We start from the raw sequence: 12,365 nt of genomic DNA, 5'->3' as shown, positions 1-12,365 counted from the left end.
TATGCAGATAATCCAAATCCCATCAAGGTAAAAGAAAGACTACATTTTAAAAGTTAACATAGGAAAGATGACTCAAATCGGCAAGCTTAAAATGAATCTAGATTTCAATAGGAGAACATATCAAGTAGCAAGGATATAAGCAACCATATAATCAATTTTAATTGGGTTTAATTCAGTGACAAATCACTCCGCTGAATTCCCGTGTGTCCATGTATCAGCCTTCTAGCCTTTATGGTCAAGGAATAGCCATCACCAACACTGATTTCCTCATTGCTGTCTGGATCAGCAGCATAGTTGCAGTCAAGGTCCAGAGTACTGTCCATCAATGGGATCTGCTTCTTGGGCATCGTCAATCAATTAATGTGTAACCTTCCTTGCCTACAGTGGGCTGTTAATTTACCAACTGAACCTTAAGCGTGCTTGGATCTAATCACTGCGGAGTCAAGGGAGCTTTAAAAACAAAACTGGAAGATTGTTAAGTGGATTAAAGGGAATGTAAACTTCCAACGTTCAACCCTTATTTGCTTTAAGGATTCCAGGTGTTTGCACTGGAGTGTGTTCAAATCACAATTTGAAATTCATCTGGCGTAATCAGCAATTCATAGCAAACAGGGCCCAGAAACTGCTGCAAAGTTTCATTTAGTGCCAGAGCAATTTTTCTTTCATATTTCATAAAACTAAAAAAATTACAAAACACAAGAGAATGACATTGGTTCCATCATTCTTAAGTTAGCGCTTCGGTTGAACTCTTTCCCTTCAGCCATGCTTGTTTTCCCCCTTTGAAGATTTATCCAATTCATTTTAGAAAGTTTAAACCTCATTTTGTATCCTTCCTCGTAGAACAAGCCAGATCACAACAAAAACTTGCTGAGTACAGAAAACAAAACTTCATGTCACTTCAGGTGGCCTAGCAAGTCTCCTTAAATTTGTGTCCACTGGTTCTCAAATCCTTTGCTGTTGAAAGCTGTTCTTTCCTGTGTACTTTATAAAGGCAATAATAATTTTAGCACCAATCTCCTGTAAGCTTTAACCCAACTAAGGCAAACTTTCAATTCCTAAGCTGTCTCCATAAACTCAAGTTTCTTTTGTCTGACACTATTCTCCTTGATGCTTCTAGGGGACTTTCTCATTCTTCCTATAGTCTGGTTTACAGAATAATCTCAGTGCCCGAGTTGAGGTCTAATTACTGTTTCACTAATGTAATGTAAAAAAAGTAATAAGCTCTTGGAGGAGCTCAGCATTTCAGCATATCTTGGAGGTTAATGGACAGTCAGTGTTTTAAGTGGATACCCTCCAAGAGGACTGAAAGAGGAAAAGGGAGGTAGCCAATTTAAAGAGGTGATAGGGAGGTGTGGTGCAAGAGCTGGCAAGCAAGATGTAGTTCCAGGTGAGGAAGAGACGATTGGCAGTCAACTCGTCTATAGCTACAGATTGACCTACTGAGCTCCTCCTGCAGCTTGATTTTTTTTTGCTCCAGGTTCCACCAACTTCAGTCTCTTGTGCCTCTATTTTCATGATATTGGGACAAAATAAACCTTTGGACAAAGTCCCTGTTTTCCTCGTGCATATTTTCCACCGAGAGATTCCTGAGCCATTTTGTTAGTCAGTGGTGAGGTTCTGCACCACATATAAGGTGTGTGGTAAGCTCGGAGTAACCATCGTCTATAAAACTGAAGCAATTTGACTGCTGGCTAAGCAAAGCCTCATGGTCACTTTCCCCAAGTAGTAAGGCTGATCAACCCTCCCACCCATGAACTCACCCCTCCACAGCCCCCCCCCCCCATACTACTTTATCATCTGTCAGAGTACCTTATATACAGAAACTTCGGTGCCTACTGTCACTTTATGGACAATCTATCTATCTATATTAGTGGTCACCAACCTTTTTAAGCCCAAGATCCCCTACCTCGGCCGTAGTGAAAGGCAAGATCGACCCCAGATCAATTAGTTACACGCACCGGGGCAGAAATGACCGGAAGTAAAACCCCGCAACCCGGAAACAATCTCTCAACAGTATTTGTGTATTTATTTTTCATTTTTTTCGGGATCTACTGGGAAAGTCTCAAAGATTGACGGGTTGGCGACCACTAATCTATATAAGCTATCTTATGTACTTATATTTACTATGTTTTTTTATTATTGTGTTCTTTATCTTATTGTGTCTTTTTATTGTATCAGATCCAGAGTGACGATTATTTCATTCTCCTTTACACTTGTGAACTGGAAATGTCATGAAACAATCTTGAATGGTTTAAATGACTGTCATTGCCATCAAAAAATTATCATTTTCGTGCATGTTTCATTATGGTGATCAGATAGTGGGACAAAATCTGACAAAGCTGCTGATATGGGTTAGGCTCTATGGAGCAGTACGCAGACTGGTGGGTTGATAGGGTTGAGTGTTTGAGGAGTGGGATATTGAGTCAGTATTGTGGCAGAACCAAACGGTGGTGGTAAAGTGAGACGGTAAGATAATAGGTGAAGTTGGAGTGGCAGTAAGCTGAACTAAAGGCAGGATGTAGGTATAAGGTGATGGGGCAGTAGAATGGCCATAGGATGATTATTGGGATAGGGTACTGGTGGTCTAAAGATGTGTTTGGAGTCAGTAGTTTGGAGTTACTAAGGTGATAGTGCTGGGGGACTGATGGTGGTGCAGCTGAAGAGAAGGTCATAGCAAGTAGGGGTGAAACAAAGTATGAAAATATAGCAAGATGAACAAATAATCCCAGCCTTAGCTGACTTTGTGCAGTGGGTCTTTCAATTAACCGGTATAGTGTTGGGGAAGTTGGTAAAGGAAGGTTAACTGACCACATAGAATCAAGGAGTCAGACAGTGGTACAACACAGAAACAGGCCCACAGGCCCAAATCATCCATGCCAACCGAAGTGCCCTCCTAAGCTTGTCCCATTTGCTCATGTTAGGCACATATCCCTCTAAACCAGGCTTCTATGCCATGGATCTCTACTGTTAACCAAGGGATCCGTGGACCTGACATTGGGAACCCCTGCTCTAAACTTTTCCTATACACGTACCTGTCCGAGTCTCCCTTAAACATTATTGTATCTGCCTCAAGAACTTTTGTAGTAAGCACACACAAATGCTGGAAGAACTCAGCACGTCAGGCAGCATCTGTGGAAATGAATGAACAGTCAATGTTTTGGGCCGAGGCCCTTCATCAAGACTGGGAGAAAAGATGCAAAATCAGAGCAGTAAAGTGGAGGGAGGGGAGAAAGAAGTACAAGGTGGTAGGTGATAGGTGAAATTGGGAGAGGGGAGGAGTGAAGTAAAGAGCCGGGAAGTTGATTGGTGAAAGAGGTACAGGGCTGGAGGAGGGGGAATCTGATAGGAGAGGACAGAAGACCATGGAAGAAAGAAAAGGGGGAGGAGCACCAGAGGGAGGTGATGGGCAGGCAAGGAGATAAGGTGAGAGGGAAATGGGAATGGGGAATGGTGAAGAGGGTCAATTCCCAGAAGTCTGAGAAATCAATGTTCATGTCATCAGGTGGGAGACTACTCAGATTGAATATAAGGTGTTGCTCCTCCAACCTGAGTGTGGCCTCATCGCGTCAGTAGGTGAGACAATGGGCTGACATCTCAGAATGGGAATGGAAAGTAGAATTGAAATGGGTGGCTACTGGGAGTTCACACTTTTTCTGGCAAATGGAATGTAGGTGCTCAGTGAAGCATTCTCCCAATCTGCGCTGGGTCTCACCGATATACAGGAGGCCACGCTGGGAGCACCGGATACAGTAGGTGACACCAACAGACTCACAGGTGAAGTGTCACCTCACCTACAAGGACAGTTTGTGGCCCTGAAAACTAGTGAAGGAGGAGGTGCAGGGGCAGGTGTAGCACTTGTTCAGCTTTCAAGGATAAGTACCAGGAGGGAGATCAATGGGGAGGGATGACAAGACAAGGGAGTCACACAGGAAGAGATCCTTGTGGAAAGCAGAAATTGGAGAAAGAGGGAAAGATGAGCTTGTGGTGTGATCCTGTTGGTGATGCTGGAGATTATCGAGAATTATATGCTCGATGCGGAGGATTATGGGGTGGTAGGTGAGGACAAGAGGAACCTTATCCCTGGTGGTGTGGAGGAGGATGGAGTGAGGGCAGACGTGCACAAAATGGAAAAGATGCGAATGAGGGCAGTGTCGATGGCGGAAGAAGGAAAGCGCCTTGTTTTGAAGAGGGAAGACTTCTCCTTAGTTGTGAAATGAACAGCGTCATCCTAAGAGCATATGTGGTGAAGATGGGGGAACTGAAGGAAGGGGATGGTATTTTTACAAGTGACAGGGTGGGAAGAGCAGCATATTCTTGCCAAAAAAGAATGTCATTTATTGGATGTGTTCACTTACTCAGTTAATCAGGAGCTCTTTTCAGCACAGGTGCCTGCCAAGATCATTGTGTGCCTGTTATCAAGACATTGGTTTTCACTTACTTCAGAGGTGCCAAGTCAGCCTTGCCTTTTGTTAAAATCCTGATTGGCTCCCTCAACAGAATATCAAAATGAACTCCAACAAGAAGGTTTACACCCAAAAACATGTTAAAATCAGACTTACATGTTTCCCAGTGGGAGCATGTTCAGTTGAAGGCAACTTCAGAAAACTTGTTATAGATGGTTGCTAAGGTATTGAAAAAGACGTTCTGATCCATGAGGTGATTGTAGGTGTGAAGTCCTGTCTCCTGTGTGGGAGAGGCAGGAGATCCACTAGAATAACATAAGAAGAACGTGGGAGGTGGTAGCTACAGCTGGGCCTCCATGTGGACCCCAGCCCAGTCCGATAATGCTCTAATAAAACTCACAGCCTCAGGTTATGGTGAGCTGTCTCCCAAAAGATTAGTTAGCATGAGCAACTTCAGTAATTAATTCAAGGGTTCATTTATTGATGCTTTATATCCAGTGGTCTTTGACTTGCAATCCAACATGTGAGGAATTATTAAATGTCACCTGAGTTTCCCTGCTAATAGTTCTGGCACTGCTAGTTACCATTCTAGTAGGTAGAGGGTTACTTGAGATGAGCGGAGGCAACTCTGTGGCTGCTGCCATCTTCTCTTGCCTCTCTTGCTTCAGCTCTTGGCTCTGCCTTGCAGCCTTCAAGTCCCCGGTGTTACCTTCAGTTAACGAGGTTCAGTGTACAATACATGACATTGAAGTCTCCACAACTGGTTGACTTCTACTCCAGTGAAGATCAAAAATATCTACAGATGCTAGCAATACTTAGCAGATCAGGTTGCATCTATGGGGAGAGAAACAAATGAGCCTTTGTAGTACCCTACATTGGGTCTTTTACCTGATACTTTCCACAGATGTGGCCTGACCTGCAGAATATTTCCAGCATTTTCTCTTTTATTTTAGGCTTCTACTGTAGGGTACCCCTGGTCTGATGCAGGCAATGGGGCTAATCTTGGGGAAGGACACGATTGATGTTTTCCAGCTGTTCCATGAATGACTCCTCTTGTATCTGTGCTCAGCTGCACCGGTTGGGGAGCGTGCTGGTGTAAGGTGCCGCATGAATAGAGGGTCAACCTTGCTCCTGAGATTGGGGTGTCTGGGCAGCGTGGACCCTTGGAAATGTGGCACTGAGCATAAGGAAATCCTTTTGTTGTCCCACACCATCCGCATATTGAAAGAGTGGAAATATTTCTGGCTGATATCTCAGTTACCAAGGGGCACATACAGTAAAAGCTGCCCACAATTCCCAGTCCACAAGGTGCCAAGTGAAACTCACTGAAATCAAAGAAGATACAATCTGTGCTTCATGAGTACACTTCCTGGATAACCTCCTTGATGCAGTAATGAGCAGATTGTGAGGCCTGCATAAATCTGTTCTGGCTACTTCAAAAGGTCCCATGGAAAGGACCTTTTGTAATTGTAATTTTGTGGTAAGTTAGTTTTGTGGTAAGGTACAAGCTGTTGCATCAGATTATGATATGATATAACACAAACAATGTCAGAAATAGGTTTTTAATATCCTTGCATTTAGGAATGAAAGGGAAGGAATCAAGGATCAGAGATGTTAGTGATGACTGAGGTTGTGTTTTCAGTTTTGAGCAGAAAGGGTTAAAGTGGTTCTAACACTACCAACTTGATTTGAGAAACAACAAGGGAGCTGATCACCTTTTGTATTATTAAAATATGTGGATGTGTGCAGGAGATAGATGAAAAAAATCTGAAATTAAATAAAGTTATAACATTAAGACATGTTAATTATGATAAGACATAAGAGGTAAGAACAGAGATAAGCTATTCATCCCATGGACTATGCCTTGCTATTCAATTAACCCCACTCTTCTGCCTTTTCCTTGTAATCATTGATGCTCTTACTAATCAAGAACCTATTGGCCTTCTGTTAAAAGATACTCAATGACTTGTTCTCCACAGACTTTTGTGGCAATTAATTCTTTAGAATCGCCATCTTCTGGCTAAAGAATTTTCCCCTCAGCTCTGTTCTAAAGGGAAGTTCTTCAATTCTGAGTCTGTGCCTTATGGTCCTAGATTCCCTCACATTCTGTCCATGTCCACTCTGTCCAGACTTTTCAATATTTGGTAGGTTTCAATAAGATCCCCTGCTCCTGCCCCTCCCCCCGTTCTTATAAACTCAAGCAAGTCTAGAAGCATCAAATGCTCCTCAAACATTAACCCTTTCATTCCCAGGATCATTCTTGTAAACCTTCTCTGGACCGTCTCCAATGCCAACACATCTTTCCTTAGATGGGGCCCACAGCCTCTCTCAATACTCCAAATGTATTCTGGCCTCAGCATTATATACCTTGCTTTTATATTATTTTCCTCTTGAAATGAATGCTGACGTTGCATTTGCCTTCCTTACTGTGGACTCAACCGAAAGTTGACCTTTAAGGATTCCTGCATTAGAACTCCCAAGTCCCTTTGCACCTCCGTTTTCTGAACTTGCTTGCAAAAATAATCATTGTTTAAAATTCTTTTTGAAGTGAGACTAGAAAATGTCAAAGGTAGAAGTGCTGACCAGCTAATTCCAGTTATTAAAAATGAGAGCTGATAGAGCCAGACAGGAAAGGCAATTGCAGGTGTGGAGGAACATTCAGGGGAAACAGTTCATGTACAAACCAGAGATATTCCTTCAAAAAGAAAAGTTAGGTGTTTTCAAACCAGTGTGCTGAGGTAGACCAAGAAAATAACATTTAAATTAGAAAGGCAAAAGATTTATAACAAATGTCAAATGCAAGATAAAATTATTTTAAAGGGAGATTATGGAAAGTGCAGAAAATGAGTGGAAATGTTCACAGGGGAGAACATTTAATAGGACTCTAAAACATTTTTATAAATATTTAATAGGAAGTAGCTAAGTGTAGAATAAGATGGGCTTACTAGAATCATCAAAAGGATGATGTGAAGATTACAATAAAATAGACCATAAGCAGGCCAGTATTGATATAGAAGACAGAAAAAAATAATGTTACTAAAGTTAGTAAATTATCTGTTCTGAATGGATGTTTATCCAAAGACACTGAAAAAAGCGAGGAGAGAAACTGTAGGGGCATTAACCACAGCCTGTTAGTCTTCACTTGAAAATACAAGTCACGCTGGAAGATGTTTACTGTAATAATACTTTAGAGACTGAAGTATTGACAATATTACAACAGATATTCTGATGATCAATGGGCCACCCAAACTCTTTGATCACATCCGATTGGAAAGTGCAGTCTTCCCAGGCGTGTCTGGCCCCAGCTGATCTGTGAAGCCTGTGCTGCATAAGGGCTTTCTGACCATAAGTGGCCAGTGGATCATGAACTTTGAGGCAAAGTCCCCAGGCTCATTCATCCCATTTTATTACCACCGTCACCATCATGTCCACCAGAACGTTAGGGCTACTCAGGTTCAGCTTTACAGTTCTCTGGGCCTGTCTCATTGATGTCCAACAGATCAGAAGCATAGGCACATGTATGCTGAGCCTCCAAGAGAAAATAAAGCTAGGAATGACTGACCCCCATATCCTTAAACTATGGTAGCATTCACTCAAGCCAATGAAGCCAACTCTTCAGTATCTATTTTGAATCTAAAGAATCCTCAATGCCTTGATATCTTCTTTAACCCTACTGCTGAGGTTACTCTGTGCAATAGTTCCTTATGAGATGGCTCTTTTATCCCCAGAATCCATCTTGTGAATCTATGTTGCACCATCTGTATACCAAGATATCATTCCTTAGATAAGGAGGTCAATCTGTGTGTAGGCACACCGAACACCCATAAAATTTATCAAGACTTTCTTTAACTTTTTTCCTTAAGTTCTCAGGTAATAAGGTCTAGCATATTGTTTGTCCTCCTCGTTGTTTGCTGGACCTGCATTTAAGTTGCTGTGATTTGTGCTGTCAAATTGAGTGCCCATTCAAAACCCATCTGCCCTAATCGCAGCCTCAAAAATAAACGTAGATAAATATGTCATGCGTGGTATAGTTTTCATAACACTACGTTGTTGCTACCTTAATTTTCTAAATCCTCTGTTATCACATCCTTAATAATATGAAATGGCATTTCCCCACTATTGTTAAGGTCACTGTTAGCTCTTGCACTGAATGACAATTAAAAATCATCCATTCCATTTGGTCGGTTGCAGATTCTTTGCAATTTCAGGTAATCAAACCCATGCATCCACACTGTCTGCGTGTCTGTAACCACCACTCTTAAATTGCCACATTGCAGCTCTTGGGAATTTTGCCAGGTTCTATTTTCTTTTGCTTTCTCAAATACCTCCACCTTCTTAAATATTAATGACTTCAAGCATTTCACTCTACTTGGATCATTGGTTCCCCACGATTTACAAAGCTATATCTTCTGCCATGAAGATAAACGAGAAGAGTTCTTGGTTGGAGGCTGGGGTGTGGGTTAATCCTGAAGAATGTGTTGGGTTAGGTTAAGCATCTGAAACTTGATTCCAACCTTCCCACTTCTGGCTTCAGAAGTGTGGCTGAAGTGTGTGCAAACTAGAACCTTGGTAGAATTGCCAAGCTAAATATTAGAATATGGGCCTCTGCCTCATATTTATTCACCTTTTAAATTTTAACACCGGGTGGTGGAGTTTCCAGGCCTTAAGAAAGCTAGCATTTAAAGGGATAGCTGAACTGCTGAATCTAGTAGGTAACTGCGATTTTTCTCACCTTTGCCAACCCTTGATGGCTCCCGATCCTTTCTGTGTCCTTTCCACACTTCAGAACTCCCTTCGTTCTCCTGATCTCCGCCCATGATTTCCTCACTGCACATGAGAGAGCAGATATTCTGCTCTTGATCCTATTTTCCTATTCTTGAAAAAAGTGAGGGTTCAGAATAATGTGTTCAGAAACCTTTGCGAAGTTAACAGTAGAGGTTTTGTTGATGATCGCCACGTGATAGAATTTCACATTGATTTTGAGAGTGATGTGACTAATCCTGAAAGTGGGCTTCGGACAAATTACATATGTACGAGTGTTGAGTTAGCTGAGACACGTTGGAGAATTAAGTCATAAGATATGATCAATAGCAAACATTTTGGGTAGGCTGCTCATTGGAAGGGAGCAGTGACTTGGGAGAGATGGTTTTGTGCACTTTTGGTGGGTGTTTTGAACTTGGGATGCCTAGAAGTGTTTTCCTGCTAATCCTGTCACATTTAGTGCCAACTCCTGTGTCTTCCTTCTCTCTGTTTCCAGTCCAGAGTCCATCATTTTGAAAGGCTGGCTTGCTTTTTGGATGTATAAGGTTGAAGCCCGAGAACAGAGATTTCATTAGCAGGGGATGATTAAACTCAAGTTTCTAAATGGGAGAAATTAGAGACCAAAAAGCAGTCAGAAGGCTGGAATATGGAAGAGCGAAGGGATAATATGGGAACAGACTGGAATTAATATCAGAGGAAAGGTAGGGAAATGGAGTGGGAGGAGATAAGGAGGAATTGTGGAGATGCGGAAGGAAAGGGGGACAGCCCCTCAAGCTTGTTCAGTATGACCATGGTTGATCTGTCCCAGTCTTCAAATACTAGATTATGAGATTTAGTTACACAATACCACATCTAAACTAACTTGTCCCCCAACTGGTTACTCAACATACTATTCCAGCAAAATGTCTTGAGAGTTTTCCATGAATTAGTCCTCCAAGTTACATTTATCATTTTGGCTTCTCATTTCCTGATTACTGCTCTGACTTGAAGTATAATTACAGAGTTGTAGAAAAGTCAGAGAGAAGTACAACACAGAAACAGCCCCTTTGTTCAATCAAGTCTGTGCCAATCAGAAACACATTTAGTATTAAGGTCCTTCAAATCTGCCCTTTTTATTTCTAAGAAGTAAGATTAGAGCTGGCCCATCTCCCTACTTGTTTATTGTATTGTTGCTGGAAGTTATGTATTCTGGGATGTTTAGTTCCTAACTATAGTCACAACACTGCCATGTGCCAGTATTATGCCAAACCTATTAGCTTCTGTTGTATCAATAACACTTCTATTATGTTACCAATCATATTCAGATGTAACCCTTTTCATTTACAAGCCCTTTCCCTGATATGATCCTGGTCTTTAATGTTCTATTGGCACTAATAAAATGTATTTGTCCCCAAATCGCTACAATGGTTGACAGTGACTTTTCAAATTTAGAACGTCCCCTTACCTGATCTCCCCCTGCAAAATAGCATCATTACTATTCCCAAGTTATTTGGTTCACCAGAACATAGGAGTCAGTCCTGTTTAACAGTGCATCTGAACAGAACAAATTTCATGTTACATGCTGGTGATAATAAACCTGATTCTGATTCTGAACAACCCCAGTTTATCATTAACACCAAGTGTTTGTGAATTATCCTCCATGCCTCATGTTGAATCACATTAGTTCTATACTAGGAGGGTTGTTGGATGTAATCTACAGAATTAATGAGAAATTGTTCAATTTACATAGCTTCAACTCTGCAACATAGATCAACTCAACTTCAATCATTGAGCATAAGTAATATTTGCATACACAGAGGTCCAGAGACCAAGCTCTTTGTCATCGTCATTATTATGGAGGAAATGCAAAAACATGTTCTGTGTGAAATATCCACTAAATATCAGCCCTCTGCTAACCTCCCCCTGCAGTAAAGCTCTACTCTCGAACAGTAGAAGTCCCCAGTGTGACCCTGGAAGATCTGACCGTCTTTCCATATCTTTGGAGACTTTTCAATAAAGGCAGAAATTAATGATGAAAATCGCCATCACCCATAGCCATTGGAGGATAAGGAAGTTTCAAGATCAAGGTTTTCAACCTGGAATAAAGTGGACTATCTGCAGGAGGTGCCTCAAATGTCTGGAGAAATGCTTTCTCCACAAAATCCTCCAAATTCACTGAGAAGGTAAGGGAGCCAACATCAACAATCTCCCTGAGGCCCCAGTTACACTCAGTTGTATACCACAGGCGGGTAATTTTGTTTGGTTGTTACTAGATCTCCAGAATAGATACTCTATTCTCTCACCAAAAGAGGACACAATTCATAATGTTCTTAGTCTGCTTGAAAGAAACTGTAACCTGCTCATAGGTATCTCTCAAAGATCAGAGAAAGACAACCTTGCAAGGAGAAGCTTGAGTCCTTTCCTTGGGATTATGCAGAAGCCCAAGGGTAACTTGTGGATGAGGCAAATTACCTATCCACCTTTGCTAACAGGCACCTTCTGCTCCACCTGTGGTAAAATCTGCAGATCCCAAGTTGGCCTCATCAGCCACTTCAGAACCCACAGAACTGAAGTGGAGCAAGCCATATCAGCCCTATAGGACAGCCACAAGCAGAGGGATGACCTTTTGGGGTTTACTTTTAAAATTATATATAATAGTGTGGACAATTCTCAGCATTATACTTAAGGAATAGATGGATAGCTACTTTACACAACATCAGTGGGTAAGAGATTTTAGTTGGGAAATGAAGGCAGGAATTATTAATGACCCATTTCCTTGAACAGAAAAGTCTTAAGATATGACCTAAAGAATTTCAAACTGATGGGAGGGTTCAAGAGAAAAAGATCAGAAAAAATATTTCTTCCAGCAAGCCAGTCACAGTTTCAAAGCAACAAACTGAAAGGAAAGCTAATGGAATTTTTATTTTGATCCAGAAAGATACCTGAAAATGTGGAAGGTGACTTAAAAATAAATATAAAGTTAGTTCAACAGGAATAAAGATGAAGGTTATGAACAAAAAAAGTAGTAAACATAAACAATTGCTAGAAGGAGGGAAAAGTGTGGGAATAAGATTTAAAAGGATGAGAATTCAGAGGAGGTTCATGAGAAAGATACCAGGAATAATAGGGTTAATGTATGAGGAGCGTTTGATGCTCTCGGCCTGTTTATCGCTGGGGTTTAGAAGAATGAGGGGGATATCTCATTGAAACCTATTGAATATT

The 12,365-nt window shown here is 41.4% G+C and overlaps 1 protein-coding gene across 5 annotated transcripts in view; it reads left to right on the top strand.

The window, feature by feature from the left end:
- dennd2b (DENN domain containing 2B) overlaps positions 1–12,365 on the top strand; it is a 438,424-nt gene that overhangs the window by 341,548 nt on the left and 84,511 nt on the right. The window lies entirely within an intron of this gene.

Source organism: Hemitrygon akajei, chromosome 6 (genome assembly GCF_048418815.1).
Source record: "Hemitrygon akajei chromosome 6, sHemAka1.3, whole genome shotgun sequence".
Lineage (NCBI taxonomy): Eukaryota > Metazoa > Chordata > Chondrichthyes > Myliobatiformes > Dasyatidae > Hemitrygon > Hemitrygon akajei.
Note: the sequence above shows the minus strand (reverse complement) of the source record. Positions and strands in the feature narration are given on the sequence as shown.